Source organism: Silurus meridionalis, chromosome 10 (genome assembly GCF_014805685.1).
Source record: "Silurus meridionalis isolate SWU-2019-XX chromosome 10, ASM1480568v1, whole genome shotgun sequence".
Lineage (NCBI taxonomy): Eukaryota > Metazoa > Chordata > Actinopteri > Siluriformes > Siluridae > Silurus > Silurus meridionalis.
This window is the reverse complement of record NC_060893.1, coordinates 22,963,358-22,981,227: the sequence shown is the minus strand read 5'-3', so window position 1 is coordinate 22,981,227 and position 17,870 is coordinate 22,963,358.

Sequence of the window (17,870 nt, the reverse complement as noted above, 5' to 3'; positions counted from 1 at the left end):
TGGTGTGCTCCGCTGGAGTTTCTCTAAAGGACATATGCAGTGCTGTGGGCTGGTCCACCCCTTTGACCTTTGTCAGGTTCTATGACCTCGACATCGAAGCCACTCCCGGCTCCTCTGTCCTGCATGTTGGTGATACTCAGATTCACCAAGCAGGGACTAGTCAGTATGGCATGATTAGACACTCGTTTTCCAAGTGTTTCGACGCAGCTCGAGTCCCAGAAAGGGAACATCTCTGGGTTATGTATGTAACCCCAGTTCCCTGAGGAAACGAGAGGCACATCAACAGGCTATACTCCCTGTATCCCTGCGGTGCTTACCTTCTCTTTTTCCAGAAGCTAATGTCGCTCCATCACTCACCAATTTTGTAGTTTCCTGGTTTTCAAGACGTCGCCCTTTGATGAGATCACGACTTGCCTATCGGCTGGATTTCACACGTGATTCAGAGCGTGGACAACGCGAGGAGTTCCCAAAGCGTTTTGACGCAGCCTCTCTTTCCCTCAGGGAACTAGGGTTACATACGTAACCTAGAGACGTTTTTTTGTTATAAAGTTGTGTTCTGATGTTGTTGTGTATTTCTGTTTGTGATGTTGCTGTTGTTTATTGGATGTTGTGTATCGGATGTTGTGTTGCTGTTGTGTATTGGATGTTGTGTTGCTGCTGTGTATCGGATGTTGTTTTGTATTGCTGTTGTGTTGCTGTTGTGTATTGGATGTTGTGTTGTGTTATGTATCAGATATTGTTTGGTATTGATTGTTGTGTTGTTATGTATCGGAAGTTGTTTTGTATTGATGTGTTGCTGTTGAGTATTGGATGTTGTGTTGCTGTTGTGTATCTGATGTTGTTTTGTATTGCTGTTGTGTTGCTGTTGTGTATTGGATGTTGTGTTGTGTTATGTATCAGATATTGTTTGGTATTGATTGTTGTGTTGTTATGTATTGGATGTTGTTTTGTATTGATGTTGTGTATTGGATGTTGTGTTGCTGCTGTGTATTGGCTGTTGTGTATTGATGTCCTGTTGCTGCTGTGTATTGGCTGTTGTGTATTGATGTCCTGTTGCTGCTGTGTATTGGATGTTGTGTTGCTGCTGTGTAACGGATGTTGTTTTGTATTGTTGTGTTGTTATCTATCAAGTGTTGTTTTGTACTGATGTTGTGTTGCTGTTGTGTATTGGATGTTGTGTTGCTGCTGTGTATTGAATGTGGTGTTGTGTATCGAATGTTGTTGTGTTGCTGTTGTGTATCGGATGTTGTTTTGTATTGATGTCGTGTTACTGTTGTGCATTAGATGTTGTGTTGCTGCTCTGTATTGAATGTTGTGTTGTGTATCGAATGTTGTTTTGTATTGATTGTTTTGTTGTTATGTATCAGATGTTGTTTTGTATTGATTGTTGTGTTGTTATGTACCGGATGTTGTTTTGTATTGATGTTGGGCTGCTGTTGTGTATTGGATGTTGTGTTGCTGTTGTGTATTGAATGTTGTGTTTTGTATCAAATGGTGTTTTGTATTGATTGTTGTGTTGTTATGTATCAGATGTTGTTTTGTATTGATGTTGTGCTGCTGTTGTGTATTGAATGTTGTGTTGTGTATCAAATGGTGTTTTGTATTGATTGTTGTGTTGTTATGTATCAGATGTTGTTTTGTATTGATGTTGGGCTGCTGTTGTGTATTGGATGTTGTGTTGCTGTTGTGTATTGAATGTTGTGTTGTGTATCAAATGGTGTTTTGTATTGATTGTTGTGTTGTTATGTATCAGATGTTGTTTTGTATTGATGTTGTGTTGCTGTTGTGTATTGATGTTGTGCTGCTGTTGTGTATTGGATGTTGTTGGGCAGTTGTGATGCAGTAGTGAAGTACAGCATGTGTATACAGCTGGATGAATGAGGCCCAGTGTGTATTTAAATCCTTATTTATCCCTTCATGTGAATAATGTGAATGAGTCTGAGGGCTTCCACAGAAAACCGCATTTACAGTGAATTCTGCTGTTCGTTTTAAACACAGTCTGGGAGAAACAAAGCCAACACTGGCTGCCAACTAACAGCCATCAGGAGCTGCAGCAGTGTTCTGATGAGGTATTGTACCCTTCACAAAACACAGCAATGCCATCCCGTTGATTTATCGCCTGCATGAACAAAATGATTATAGAGTGGACTAGATCAATGCAACCCAAATATTCCTTTTTCTCTGCCTTCCCCTTTTCCCTTTCTATCTTTCTGCACAGGGAACAATGCAGAGCTATCTCTCTCTCTCTCTTTCTGCACAAAGAAAGGTTAGGGTAAATGAGTGGTTATTGTGGTAGGCAGGGTGAGGGTGGATTGGTGGTAATAATGGTTGGTGGTGTTGGGTTGGATGGGTGGTTATAGTAATAGGTGGTGTTGTTATAGTAATAGGTGGTGTTGGGGTGGGTTTGTGGGTATATTATTAGGTGATGTTGAAGTGGGTGGGTGTTCAAAGTAATAGATGTTGTTGGGGTGGATCGGTGGGTGTAGTGGTATGTGGGGTTGTGGTGGATGGGTGTTTATAGTAATAGGTGGTGTTGGTGTGGGTGGGTCTTTATAGTATTAGGTGGGTGTGTGGTTATAGTAATAGGTGTTGTTGGGGTGGGTGGGTGTTTAAAGTAATAGGTAGTGTCAGGGTGGGTGGGTTGTTTTGGTGGTAGGTGTTATTGGGGTGGATAGGTGGTTATAGTAAGAGGTGGTGTTAGTGTGGGTGTGTGGATATAGTAATGAGTGGTGTTGGGGTGGGTAATTATAGTAATAGGTGGGTGGGTGGTTATAGTAATGGGTGATTTGGTGGTGGGTGGGTGGTTACAGTAATAGGTGGTGTTAGGGTGGATGGGTGGTTATAGTAATAGGTGGTGTTTTATAGTAATAGGTGGGTTGGGGCCGGTGGGTGGTTATAGTAATAGGTGGTGTTGGGGTGGATGGGTCGTGATAGTAATAGGTGGTGTTCTATAGTAATATGTGGTGTTGGGGTGCGTGGGTGGCTATAATAATAGGTGGCGTCTTATGTAATAGGTGGTATTGGGGTGGCATGGTGGTTATGGTGGTAGGTGGTGTTGCTATAGTAGTAGGTGGTGTTGGGTTGGAGGGGTGGTTGAAGCTCGCCTACAAAACTAGAAACAGACCTTCATCTCTTTACCTTTATGATCCCTCCAGAGGGAACCAGAGTTGTATTTTTGTTCTTTTGACTATTTTCTTATTATAACACAAAGCATTTTATCGTTCACTTCATGTATGCCTGTGAATCAAGTACTCCAAAGCTATGCCAACATTTCTCTCGCAAACACCCACTGCCTTCTGAAGGACGCTTGACCCTTATTGTGTTAATTCATTTCGTTCCACCAGGCGGTCGACTCATTACAAAGTGTAATGCACTCAAAGTGTAAAGTCTTCCTCGCACACTCACTCACACACACGCATAAAAGTGGAAGAGGACACCACCTCCACTTGTTTTAATAAAACAGCCAAAGAGGATCAGTGTTAATTTCGACCCACACAGTCAGAGACAATCTCTTCATGGTGGAAAAGTGAAGAAGGGACTCAAGAGACTCCTATGGCTTAGATCTGAAGAGTGAAGAAGGAGAGACAGAGAGGGAAGACGTTTTATTTTTTTCTTCCTCCCTTTAAATATTAATATGCAACGCACCTTATGTTTACTGACTCATTATTAGGTCGTTCCTCACGGGCCCTGCTGCATGTTTAATATCTCCACACACGGATCAGGACAGAGCTCAGCAAATTAGCAAGCTAATTAATGATGGATCAGTGTTGTATTATTGATGGAAGTGTGTGTACATCTTCAAAGCCCAGATTTAAATTGTTGATATGGTCGGCATCTGGGAGGGATGGGGTGTACAGGGGTGGGGGTGTTGTTCTGCGGATTTCAGTGGAGGCAGAAAGGTTGCGAGGACACAAAGAATTGGTATGTAGGGCTAAACTGGTGTGCTGTAGAACAGCAGAGGGCCTGATAAAGCAAATGTCAAGAGGGTAAACTCCCAGTGACAGCCTTTAACACCAATATGACAGGTGGCTACCGGATCTCTCATTCCACAGTCGAAGAGCACCACTGCTTGGACAAATCCTGAAGAAATTATAATGCATTCACAGTACAGCAAAGGAACAAGGTTTGATTGAAAAGCTTGTAAAAGAAGAGATGTTCTTATGTTCTGAATAGTCGTGATTGCATTATGCAGCAAGCTTTTATGTAGTTTAAAACTCGACAAAAGGCACCTCTGGTCAAGAGTTAAACACATAACATGGTTTTCATTGGTGCTTCGTTTAATACCAGGAAGAACAAATTCTGCTGGTTCTAAATGGAGGAAGGTTTAGATGTTATGTTATGCTAATAGCCAAAAATTATACTCAAGAATAAGAATAATAGATGCCTTTACTTGTCACATGTTCATTACATTTGTTCTTTGCATATCCCTGCATATAAGGAAGCTGGGGTCAGAGCACAGGAACACCCATGATACTGAAGCAGAGAAGGTTAGGAGCCTTGCTCAAGGGCCCAAAAGTGGCTACTTGGTGACACGGGGGCTTGAACCCCTCCTCGACTGTTCTGCTACCACTTCTTCCATGTTTCAATTTGAACAAGTCCTTTTTTTCCTAGTGGATCATCATATACTCTGGCTATTATTACACAGTATGTAACAAAACCCAGGCAGGCTTTTACTAGCACGCTTATACAGTGTGACAAAAAAAAAATCATGAGGAGACCTTAAATTAAAAATCCAGAACAATGCACCAGCTATTTCTGACCAGCAATCAGGGGAGCAATCAAGGGAGCAACCAGGGAAGTAATAGGGAGGTGGTTGCTCAGTGGTTAAAGCTCTGGGTTACTGATCGGAAGGTTGGGGTTTCAAGCCTCGGTTTCACCAAGCTGCCACTCTTGGGGCCCCTTAACCCTTAGGGGGTGCCGCATCATGGTTGTGCTCTTACCTCAGGGTCCTAACATCACTAGGAAATGTGAAAAAAGAATTTCACTGTGCTGGCAAGTTCATGTGACAAGTAAAAAGCACCTTACTTACCTTACCTGAGCATCTGTGAAATGTAAGTGGAAGAAGACAGATTTTCCTCCAAGTGTGATATTCTCAACTCCAAAAGAGGAGGAATATCAACTTAAAAAATAGTTGCATTTGAATGACATTAAGTGTCTCAGAGTAAGCTCATGCTGAGAGCTGGCTGTTGGGTTTGAAGTTGGCTGGTAACCGCATTGGCAAGAAAAATAGGAGGCAAAAAATAGACTTGAAATCAAACTGACCGCTCAGCCAACAGACATGAGGGCACTACAGCTCTGAGTGCAGGTAAACCACCCGTGCAGATATGACGATAGTAGAACAACTCCTTTGCCAGGCTAGAAGTGCTAAAGATAAACACCCCAATGCACCCCCATGAATGCGCAGTAGAATACGTTCCTTTGGTGAATGTGTCCACATGTAGCATTACAGTCAACCAGAGAAACATGCTGTGAACAAAACAAAGGGCAAAAGTTATTTTCAGGATGCAGATACTCCAGAAAAGATCAACATCAGCCTTGACAGACCTGCTCAGACCTAGGAGTTAACTGGACAAACAACCAAGTGACAATAATGGTAGGAAGAAAACCCTAGGAGGTAGAAAAAAACCCTCACAATACAGTGCAACCTCGAAACTCGCGGGGTTTATGTTCTATAACCCCTCGGGTGTAACAAAAAATGGGAAGGAGGAAGAGAAATTGTACATGTAGTGTAATGTAAACTCAACAAAAACTGAGTTACTTGTCATAAATGTTTTATTTACTACTTTAAAACAATTATACAATAATAAAATAGTTTCTCGTGAACTATCCGATTTTTTGTGAATTACTCTCAGTCCGGTTCCAAATAAAAAGTCGCGAACCATCGAGATCGTAAGTAACGAGGTTCTACTTTATTCGAAAGAAAATACTTTTTTTGAACTTTCACTGCAATAAGTAATTTTTTTGCTTGAAAAACGTACCCCACCTTCAGTTAGAACTAGTCAGATATACTGTACATTAGTGGTCCCCAACCCCCGGGCTTGACTCACGCTTGATGCATGTCATGATGCCTCGGTCACATGTCTTACCTCCATCCTCTACCTTCTTAAAGGAGCTCCTCCGGCCGCTAACACATAATACATTATCGCTTAATTCAAACCCCCAAGTGAGCAAAATGAACAAAAAGCAACACAGTGGATTCACGTTTATTATTAGATTTAGAAAATACCAGTTTATATGGTCGTATCGTTTTATTTTGTTGTAACTATTGTCTGGCAATAAACCGGTCCGTGGTGCAAAAAAGGTTGGGGACCACTGCTGTACATGACTCCAACTCATGCTTTCAGAACAAAATAAATGAAACCAAGTTTTAATTATTTTAGTACATAAGGTGCTTGGAATTCATAAAAAAGGAGGAAATCGTTCTTTAATGCTAACAACATATTCGATATTCACACTTTAGGGCTTGTCTCAACAGATGCGGATGCAGGTTTATTAAGGCGGTTTTATAAAAAAATTAACATAGTTCAACATGTCCAAATCAAGAAGAGCAAAAACAACTAGAACAAACAGAGACAGGCAAGAATGGAAAGAGATCCAAAAACCGAAGACAAAAACAGATCAGATGACTTGTAGAGCTGGATGTATATTTTGTAAGCTAACAGAAATGCAGGGTAAAATATATGGAATTATAATAAATTAGTGATCGTTTTAGTATTGGAGAATCCGAAAGCAAAATTAATAGATCCCTTTTGACTTTATTAATGCATGTTTAATTAATGTCGAATTAACCCATGCAGCAGAATCTTTTGGGAAATGCTAAATACCGGCCGAAGCATCGTGTTTGCAATTCCAATTCAGAAACCAAGCTAGTAGCCTTAACCTGGTCAGACCGCACATTCCTCTGTAGATATTTCAGTCGGGAAGGTGAGGCAAGCAGATTCAGAGCTGCAGTCGGTAACCCCTGGCAACAGGCCTCGCTGGCCATGATGAGATGCAGGCATGCATGAGCGTAAGTACATGTAAAAAGAACCTTTTTAAATCTATATTTATTGATTATTTTATCACATCTTCAATTCTTTAAAGTAGCCACCTTTTGCTTTAATGAGAGTTTTGGACTGATAGCATTCTCTCAGTCTCATGAGGTCAATGGTTTTCCAACTATCTTAAGAAGTTCCCAGAAATGTTTAGTACTTGTTGGCTGCTTTTCCTTCACTCTCCTGCCCAACTCATTCTAAATCTTCTCATCTGAATTTAGACCAAGTGATTGGTCATCTGAAGCACTTCATTACTTTCCTTTTTGAACAAATAGCTCTTACATAACCTAGAGTCCACTTAATTCCATATTTGTCCTTTTATATTTTTCATGTCTGCTAAATTAATATAAAATGTAAAAAAAAAAAAAAAAAGAAGAATTGTGTAAAAATGTGTTAGAACTATATATATATATATAGGATTTGTGGTTGAGCATATGCTCATTTTTGTCCACTGTAAGCAAAGCATCACATATGGCTAGACGCAAAAGTGTGCTTTTCTCTGACCTTCATGTTACTTCCAGAGTCCAGGAGACGTATCCCTTGATCTACTTTTACAGTGTTTCCAAGAACGTCCCCGAAGACTGTCTGCTTCTGTATACTTGTAGACTACTTGATCTGGTGACAAAATGCATGTGTATCATATTTCGTTATTTATTTTCTTTCTTCCTGGCATGTACTGTCACTTGGCAACCTGGGAATGTGATAACAGGGCAAGTATTGTCATGCCCTTAACCTGAAGTAATAGATGACTGCAAACTCATCAGAAGGAACCAATTATCAAGCAAAATGTCATGAAAGACTTGATTTCATGATTTCACAGATGCTCAGACAGCAAATTTTATACTTGAAATGTTCTACTGATGCTGTTCTCCTCAGTGAAATGTGAGCAGATTGAGATTAAATGTGTATAAATTGAGCTAGAATCCATGTAGATTAACCCAAAATGTGTGTAGCTGAAGCTAATGTGTGTAAATCGAGTTGAAATGAGTAAAGATTGAGCTAAAATCTGTGTAGATCGAGTTAAATGAGTGATCATCAAGCTGTAATATGTGTAAATCGAGTTGATGTGTAAAGATCAAGCTAAAATGTGTGTGGACTGAGTTGGAATGAGTGTAGCTCGAGCTGAAATGTGCGAAAATCGATTGGAAATGAGCGAAGATCCAGCTAGAATGTGTGTAGGTCGAGTTGAAATTAGTTGAATAAGTTGAAAATGTGCAGAAATCAGGCTAAAATGGGCAAATATAAATCATCAATCAGAATCAGAATACTTTATTGATCCCGAAGTGAAGTTGTTTATAGACAAAATGAGTAGAGATCGAGTTAAAATGAGTGAAGATCGAGCTAAAATGTGCGTAAATCAAAACCTCCATGAGTTGACACGTCTAACACATAGGTCCCAACCCATCCCGAGGCATCCTGAGGTTGCTCCAGCCCCTGACACTGGACCCCCTTGAGTGTTTAAAGGCTCTGGCATGAAGAAGCTGGTTTTGGATCTGTGATGATCGCAGATGTTGAGCTATTTTATGAGTTGCTCATTAGCTCCTAGTTTTATAACCATTAATGACTGTATAAGACTGTAGAAAGAACATTACTCATAATCATTGCTCATGTTAGTTCTCACTCTCCAGTGTTCTGTATTGTTTAAAGACTATAATCACACTCTTGATGTCACCCAAATGAGGATGGGTTCCCCTTTAGAGTCTGGTTCCTCTCAAGGTTTCTTCCTCATAACGTCTAAGGGAGTTTTTTCTTGCCACAGTCGCCATGGCTGCTCATCAGGGATAAATACACATCGTTCACCTTAACTGTTAAGTTCTGTAAAGCTGCTTTGAGACAATGTCTGTTGTAAAAAAGCGCAATAGAAATAAACTTGACTTGACTTGACAAAGTGATGTAGCCATCAAAGTCCTCTCGATTTTCCCTCGTCAGTCTTTTTTTTTTTTTTTTTTTTTTGCAGGCGCGAAGACGTTTTCGAGCAGAAATGTGGGGGGAGCAACTTGAAGTCTTGTATACACGTAGCAATGTGTGATACCAAGCGAATCAAATGAAACGGAAGCAAAGCGAAAGCCGCACACGAGTTCTGTTCACCACATGATCGCAAACTCAATGTTCGCACTCGACAATGAGCCAAAATCTGTTCTCACACTCCTGTTACACCAAGCTGGAGAATGCTAATGAGAACGGCCAAATATCATAATTGCTCTAAATATATATGTGAAAAGGCATACAAAGGACGTGACAATACGGATTTAGTTTGATTCGATTCAGCACTAAAAAACAGACGTGTGATCTCTGCGGGATTCTCGTCTCAGTTTGTATTGAACGCAGTCTCAAACTCTCCAAGACGTAAGCAGGAAGAGGCATCTGGCCATCCAAGTGATCTTGTCCATCGCCTCAGGCTTCTAATTGTAAAAGCAGGACAAACACTTTGATTTCCCCTCCCCTCCTTGTTCTTAAATTATTCAGATCGCCTAAAGGGTTTGAGAGCCGAAGAAATTGGTTTAGGTAGAAGTCGATAACATGCGTGGCAATGACCGAGACTCTGCGACCTTAACGCTTTCATTTGAACCCTAATGCCTGATACATTAAGGAAAGACCCGTGTCCTGTCTAAACCCCGGTTGGGAACGAACAGATGGTGCAAACGTGCCTGGAATACATGCAGGAGGTCACAATCTGCCTAGATATTAGCAGATTAATTTATTCATCAGGTAAGCGATTTTTCCTGCTCAGGGTTATGGTGGATCCAAAGCCTATTCCAGGAGCAGTAGAAAAAGAAAGGAAAAACACCTTTCAATGTGGTTTAACCAGATTAAACATGGCATAGTGTCTGGCCTAGAGAGGAAATTAAAGCCAAACTGCATTGAATGCAACTTAAATTAACCCCGAGAGCATTTAGTCTGAGGAGCACCATGGAAATTAAGGCTACATCTGACTACCGCTGGTACTTAACTTTACGTTTTGAACAAATTCGCTGTTCTAGGTCTTAAATAATTTTTTTAACAGGTTTTCCATGTAACGCTACTTCGAAAGTTTATTGAAATGCTCCTTCAGCACTTTAGAATGTTTTTTGTTTGTGAGTTGATGTGGTTGTTGTAGTTCTTTCTTTCGCCAGTCCAAATATAATTCACTGTATTATGACTACAAATGAGACCAACATGCAACAGCCAATCAGCTTTCTGTTATTGGTGTAAATCTCTCTCGGATTGTACCGCAGACGTAAAACAAACTTTATTTTACAGCGGTGGGGAAGTGCAAGTTTAGCGATACTTGGATTAAAAAAAGGGCTCGGTTAAGCCCAGTCGCTAATAACGTATTTGTGTGTTTTTGATGTTGTGATATAGGTCTTTATTTTCATTCAATGGTCTTAAGAAGGTTTTAAAAGGTCTCAAATTTGACTTTGTGAAACCTGCGGAAACCCTGTAATCTATACGCCAGCGATCGCTTTGATCGCTTAAGTCATCTTCTTATTGAATTTAAGGTCATGGTTGGCACAGGCAGAAATCCATCCCGGTAAAAACACCAAATGCAGAATAAACACTGAGAGACAGTCAACTGAGACAGTATACGTTTGAATAATTCAGGGTGCTTCCTGGATTCGACCAGTAGCCTATAATCTTAACTAACTCTATTGCTGTTCAGTCTGACTGGATCTGACCTGAAATTTCTGATGTAACCCATAATGGTGTTGTCACTAGGAAGCTCATTTTGAATTCCAGATAGTTGGGATCTCACTAAGCAGGCAATATTGGCCTCCTTAAATTTGTGATGTAACTAGGTCACTCATTTTTAATTCGGTTTTGTGATGTTACTAAGGAGGTCATTTTGGATTCATAATGGTTATGAGATCAACAGCCAAGCCAATTTTGATCTTATAACGGTTGTGATGTCACTAGGCAGGGTATTTTGATCTCCTAAAAGTTGTGATCTCAACATGGGTTTCACTAGGATACTGGAATTGGTGACTTTTAACTGAATGAAGTAGGTTTTGCAGGAAGGTAGGATACTCAGTAGGATCCTACTCATTCATGGATGTGATGTTACTTGGGAGGCCGTCTTGAACCCCTGATAGTTGTGAAATCACTAGCCAGATCATTTTTATATCCAGGATGTTATCTGATTAGTGTACCATCACAGCTCATAAGTAGCTCATAAGTAACTTTTTGTCGAAGGCATTTCCTGAGCGTTTGAGACAATTCAACCTCAGCATATCAATTATACACACGACTACTTTGCTTTATATTCAGTGTAACCTCTTGCCATCAGACCAATGGGACAAAATACGAATCTGTCACAATGTCAACTGTTATAACAGTATCCACCATCAAATTCACAAGGTCACAGCTATCATTACATAAGGCTGTATACTAGAAATACAATCTCAGTATCATTAGCTAATAACAGACAAACGAAATCTTAATAATTACTATCGTTTATTTGAGTTAAATGGGTCTCCAAAAGGCCAACAGCTGAAAACTGAAATGTCAACCCGAATCGAGCGCAACAATTACTTAAAAATCGCTAAAGATCCTCTCAAGCTGTATCTTATTTCTGAAGCTGTGACGCGAACGGCTTTGAAGGACTGACTGAGCAGATAAGCAGTGTGAACCATGCAGGTGAACTCAGGTGAACTCGAGCCGACAAGCTAATCAGCGGGTGTGTATGCGAGTGTGTATCAGAGTGTGTATGCGAGTGTGTATCAGAGTGTGGTTGATTGACCTCGTCCTCTTGCTAAATTCACGCTACAGCTGCAGCTTTGGATGATCCAGGGAAATGCATGTTCACAAATCACCCTGCAGCCTCAATTAAACAGGCAGTTAAAAAAAAAAAAAAAAAAAAAAAAGAACGAAAGAAGAAACTAAAGCGTAATTACATCGCACAAATTGGCTCATGTCTTAATTTTGTGAAGTCTGTTGCGAAAATGCTGAAGAAGTAACAAAGAGGAAATGTCAGCGTAATCAGCCGTATGTGTGCCGTAATTGGTCTCTCTGACAAACTAAGCGTTATTAACGCAGGGAATATATAACATCGAATTACGCTTAGGGAAATTATTAGCAGAACGAGTGCCGGTGCTCCGCTCTCATGTCCTCTATCGTAGCTTTTGACATATTAGGGCAAGACAACCTGCATTGAAGAGCATGAAAGAGGGAATTCTGAGTAATAATGGTGGCAAGTTTACATCCAATCTATAAGTTCCAGCTTGATGCTAGTATTGTGTTTTGAGAGTGCTATTAGCTCCATGCTAATTTTTCCAATCACAGTAATTTAAATACATTATTTAACCTCCACTCTTCTCGTCGTTCCATTCGATTTTGGAGTGTGTTCCAGTGAAGATTTGTGCCGATTCTCTCGAACTAACATCAGTTAGCAGTTTAATAGGGTTGGAGTTTTACAGTAGAAGATCTAACACTCCAGCCCTTGTAAAAACAGATCTTCATTAAGATGGCTTTGTACACAGAGGTAATGCCATGCTGGAACAGGTTTGGATCTCCTAGTTCAAGTGAAGGGAAAATTTCCTGGTACTATATCAAAAGACGTCCAGTACAATTGTGTATTTCCAACTTTGTAGGAACAGTTTGAGGAAGAAGCTCATATGGCTGGAATAATCAGGCGTCCTAATACTTTTGTTCATAAAATTTACATAACCATACATGGGAGGATGTTCTGCTAAATATTTTTTATGGGTTCATGTCATATAATGTATACTAAAGATAAAAAATGAAAGATGTAGAATATAATAGAGGAATATTATTTAATTAACAAAATAAGAAAATGAAATATAATTATACTGTTTTATTATATGTTATGTGAAAATAAAACGTTGCAGTACTTTGTTTATTGACTTATTTATGAATACAGGGGTCCTCCGGAAGTCGCGGGGGTTACGTTCTAAGACCCTCTTTAAGTTCCGAAAATCTGCAGATTTTGGAAGCACCCCCGCAGCCCCTGTGGTACTTTAGTGAATTCATCTAAACATTATGTCACTTTTATTACAATAATTTTGTTTTAAAAAATTGTATAAAATTTGTTTGTGAAAACAGAGTTCAAAATGTTATTCCTAACGTTCCTGAACATTCGGTCCCGCTGCGGATTCCCGCCAATTTGAACATAATCCGCGACTTGCTGTTAGTTAGGTCCCAAACGAGAACCCGTGAATTTTCCGAACCGCGGAAAATTTTTTATGTAACTAAACAGCATCGGCGATGCAGTCGGAGTTCCTGTTAATCAGTATGTCACCAGGCAGAGTATCATTAACCCCTAATGATGGGGGGGTCACTAGAGGAGCAAATTCAAACGCCTAAAATCTTTTCAATGTCAATAGGAAACACTTGGAATTCTTCATAGTTGTGAAGTCACTGGGCAGGATATTTAGAATTTCTAAAGTTTTCTTCTTTTATTTAGGAAAGATTGAGAGAAAATAAATATATTTCTCTAGTTTTTGTTTGGAATGTCTCTCTGTTAGCAATATTGTTGGAGTTTTGGAGTTATTCAGCCTGGCATTAATTGTCCTACTTATTACCATTATTTTACATTTTTTATCTCAGAACAACTCGCTTCTGAGTGTGTGGGGGTTCCAGTAACAGGTTCTTTTCTCAGACAGAGCACCTTTATGGATACTTTTGACTGGAAAACGAGGTTGTTTGACTCCGGGTAAAGCCGAGTGTTCAGCATTGTGAGCTTAGTGGAGTTTGAAACTAATTCCCTCATGGGGAATATGGTTTATTCATTCGGTTCAGTCTCCTTAGATCTGAGTGGAGCATGGCACCTGGGAAAAGACAAACAGCCAGTTACAACGCTGCAGTTTATACCTCTGACAGGTTTTTTTCCTCTCTTTTTTTTTTATTTTTAACAGCACACCTGCTATGACCTTGAAGATAGTGTGGGAAAGATGATCTTTTGGGAAACTGGCAACATCAAACAGGAAACTCACGACCAGGCCGTGCACAGAGCTGATTCATGTAAACACTGAAAAAATGGGAAATAAGAATTCGTTGTTGAAGCCGTGTGGAGAAAAAGTCTGGTCTCAGTACTGGACAGCCAGAGAGCAGAGCACTGAAACATCTCTGAGGAACATCCCTTTTAATTCTAATGGTAACAGTCAGCGCTCTAATCATCACTGATATGAGAAAGACAAGCAGACAGGCACAAATCCACCATGGGGAATAAACTACAACCTAATAATAAAATTTCTTTCAGCTTTTCCCATTAAGGGGTCGCCACAGCGGATCATCCGCATGTTTGATTTGGCACGTTTTTACGCTGGATGCCCTTTCTAACGCAACCCTCCCCTCTGGACGCCCTTTCTAACGCAACCCTCCCCTATTATCCGGGCTTGGGACCGGCACTAAGGCTTGTTTAACGCTAATGGCTGGGGTTGGTTCCCTGACCGGGGATCAAACCTGGGCCAGAGCGGTGGGAGAGCCGCATCCTAACCACTAGACCACAAGGGAACCTAAACCACACCCTAATAATAATAATGATAAAAAGAAGAAGAAAAATTTGAGAGTTTTTTCACCAAAGTTTCAGTGCAGTAAAGCAGATCCTCTAAAGCAGTTTAGTGACTATAATTTAAAAAGAGATGATCGCTTTGGAATTTTGAAAGTTGGGATGAGACTCTTTGAGAAAGCAACCCCAGGCCTCCACCCCACTCAGAGATAAAACATTAACTCTTCAGCTTTGCAGATATGAGATCTGATTTTTAATATCATTTATAATTGATATTGTGCAGAGCCCGAGCCACCTGCGCGCCGCTGTAAATCTCTCCCTGCCTGACTCTCAGCCAAGCTTTTATTAATGTTTAAAAAGTCCAGATCATGGAGAAGTGGACTTGATTGGCTTTTAAAAATAAATATATACATTAAATAAATACTGTAATACATATTTATAGGCTGGATGTGACATGAATTTAGAAGCTATTTTCTTGTCAAGTGCATGCACAGGTTCATGTAACTAAACAGCAAAGTCGGAATTCCTGATAGTCAGGATGTCACTAAGACATTATAGATAGTGAAATGTAATGTTTAGGGTGGACCTGGTATTTGTGATGTCAATAGGAAGCTCACTTTGAATTCTTCATAATTGTGATGTCACTCAGCAAAGCCGTTTTTAACTCCTGATCATTGTGATCTCACTGGATAGTTTTGGAATTCTAATGGCTGTGATGTCTTCAGGAAGATAATTTTGAACTCCCAGGAGTTTATTTGGTAAGTGGTAGCTTAGTGGTTGAGGCATTGGACTTTGGATCCAAAGGTCATGAGTTCATATCCAAGCCAGACCAAGCTGCCACTTTCTGGGCCCCTGAGCAAGGCCCTTAACCCCATAGCTGTTCAGTTGTATAAATAAGATGAATGTGCATTGCTCTGGATAAGGGTGTCTGCCAAATAGCAAAAATTTTAATTTCAAATTCCTGATACGTTGGAATAGAGGGACATCTAATAGTTGTGATATAATTTTACTTTCCTGTTAGATAGATAGATAGATAGATAGATAGATAGATAGATAGATAGATAGATAGATAGATGATTAGTAAAGTAGAAAAAAATAGATTAGATAGTAAAGTAATCAGGGTCATACAGAGGTTTTCCGAGACGGGTTCCACTCGGTACAGACCTCACAAAAACCCATCAAAGAAGTCGGGTCCTCGTGCTGTGCGACAGGTGCAGAAGCGGAAGCGTGTCGGCGCTCAGACCGTATGCACACTGCAACAAGTCGGTTTTCATGGCCGTCGTCCCAGATGGAAGCCTCTTCTGAAGCTGGCTCACAAAAACAGTTTTCTGAAGACGACCTGTCCAAGAGCATGAATTACTGGAACCATGTCATGTGGTCTGATGAACTTGTTTGGCTCAGATGGTGTCCAGCATGTGTAGTGATGCCCTGGTGAGGAGTACAGTAATCCCCCGCTTCAGCGCGGTTGGAATCTGGCGCCCCCGGTTTATCACAGCATTGCATTTGCCATATGACTAATTAGTTTGGCTGATTTTCCCGGTGTCTCACGGAGAGCACCATAAACCAAAAACTTATAGGGAATTGTTTTTTTATTGAGTTTTATGTAAAAATAATGAAATCTATTAATTGAAATATTATTTTGTCATTAATTATAAAATTAAGTAAAATGTTAATACAGTACAGTACTGCATACATAAAATAGCATTTTTGGGGTGGCGTCCATTTATTGTTTTTTTTTTATCGCGGGCGGTTTTGGAGCGTAAACGGGGGATTACTGTACTGAGAAAATTGTGTTCTTGTCTACAGTCAAGCATGCTGGTGGTACTGATGAGCTGCGGTTCATTGAGGGAAACATTGATTCCAAAATGTACTGTGACATTCTAAAGCAGAACATGAACCTTCAACACGAGCCTTGATGAGCCTTCAAGACGGCAGTTTTCCAACATAATAATAACGACCCCAAACACACCACCAAGATGTCAACTGCCTTGCTGAGAAAGCTAAAGGTGATGGAGTGTCCAAGTATGTCTCCAGACCTGAACACTACTGAGCACCTGCGGGGCATCCTCAAACGGAAGCTGGAGAAGCATCATGTGTCTAACATCCAAACATTCAGCAGCTCCGTGATGTCATTATGGAGGAACAACCTGTGCAGCTCTGGTGAAATCCATGCCCAGGAGGATTAAGGCAGTGCTGAATAACTATGATGCTCACACAAAATATTCACACTTTGGACACAAATGTTCACTGAGGCTGCACTTACTTTTGTTGCTATGTTATTTAGAGAATAATGGCTGTATGAGTTGTTTTTAGAGGGCTGTAAATCTGTACTGCTGTACACGCTGCATATTGACTACACTAAAATATATTCCAGTTTCATTTCTATAGTACTGTCCCATGAAAACAAATAATAAAATGGTTGCTATAATGTAAGGGGTGATACAGTATCTTTGGTGAGATACTGTATATAAAATAGTTTTTAAAAGAAACTTGTTGGAGATCTCTGGCCTACACTATAATAAATGGTCTGAGAAAAGCTCTATAATTATATATACTGTATGAACACAACCTTAAACCTCACCTTACTGTAATAAAAAGCACCGGAATGACCTGCGGAGGAAAAACTACCTTCATGAAAATCAATAAAGTGTCCATCAAAGCAATGCATCTCCTGCTGAATCGCTGACATTGTGGACTCCAGTCAAAGTATCAAAATATTACAAAATCATAAACCCAGTGAAAAATTAAAGGGAAAGTAAAACAAAAATTGCTACATGTATTTATTAGATATTAATTCGTTTGTTAAATTTATTTTAATTTATTTTATTTAGACTTTTCTGCCTTATTCATGCACCTGAGCAGCAAACTAACAATGTGAGAATGAACTATTATTACATATGCAATCTTATTAAAGTAGGAATATCCATCCTGCCAATAATCAATATTTACTTTTAACTAGAATTTGACTTGACATTTGATGTTAGCTATAGAAATCAATTTTAGGCTGGCATTAGCAAAGCAAAACTCGATAACTCATTAATCATAGTTCGTTAATGTAACTTACACTATAACGAGGCATCATGATGATGCATCAGACTTGGATGCCTCAGGCCTTAGACTGTAAATATGCCCAAATCATCATTTTATTATTCTGCATGTAATGCATCCATGTTGGTCAATTATTATTTAACATCCTTTCTGAAGCTCAAAAGCTCATGATTGCACAAATCAACCAGTGTTATTTGCAGTACATGTTCAAGTTCTATTGGTTTTAAAAGATTTTTAGTAGATTTCAAAGGCTGCAAAATCCAGCCACTTTAGCCGATTTGGAGCTCTGTTGCTGCTACAGATGTCCGATGTTCAGTATTTTATGAATCTATTTGGAATTTAAT